This window comes from Procambarus clarkii, chromosome 63 (genome assembly GCF_040958095.1).
Source record: "Procambarus clarkii isolate CNS0578487 chromosome 63, FALCON_Pclarkii_2.0, whole genome shotgun sequence".
Taxonomy (NCBI): Eukaryota; Metazoa; Arthropoda; class Malacostraca; order Decapoda; family Cambaridae; genus Procambarus; species Procambarus clarkii.
This window is the reverse complement of record NC_091212.1, coordinates 11000436-11001216: the sequence shown is the minus strand read 5'-3', so window position 1 is coordinate 11001216 and position 781 is coordinate 11000436.

The window sequence follows — 781 nt, the reverse complement described above, 5'->3', positions numbered from 1 at the left end:
TACTGCCTCCATCCCCCACAGATACAAGGCTTGTAGGCAGGGCATAACAGAGCTAGACCTCACTTTCCAGTAACCCCCCATTAAGTACAAACTGTCTTCTGACTGTACATGCATCAATGATATGATGCTCTGTGATCATCTGATGCCCTACATTTTGCTGGCTGTAACCAAGTGGAGATTTTGATGTTGCTACATCAAACAATGGGAAGTCACATGGTGGCATTGGTGATGGGGTGGTGGTAGGCTCATGGTGGTGAGGGTGATGGGGTGGTGGTAGGCTCATGGTAGTGTGGGTGATGGTGGTCGTAGGCTCATGGTGGCGTGGGTGATGGGGGTGGTGGTAGGCTCATGGTGGTGTGGGTGATGGGGTGGTGATAGGCTCATAGTGGCGTGGGTGATGGGGTGGTGGTAGGCTCATGGTGGCATGGGTGATGGGTAGAGGTAGGATCATGGGGTGGTGGCAGGTGGTTCCGATGCGAGACTCGTGAGAAGTGACACTGCGAGATCCGAAAAATGCCAACTGGCAGGGTAAGCCAAGAACCCAAACCTGGCAGCCGGGAAAGAACCAGGCAGGGGCAGTGCAAAAGCAGGGAACTGAACATGGACAAAGTCCAACCTAGCCTCTCTACTCAGAGAAAACCCCAGCAACATCAGAGGCCCGAGACTGTTCAACATGCTTCCACTACACATAAGGGGCATAACTGGCCGACCCCTCACAGTGACCAAGAGAGAACTGGATCAGCACCTCCAAAGGAAACCTGATCAACCAGACCGTAAGTAA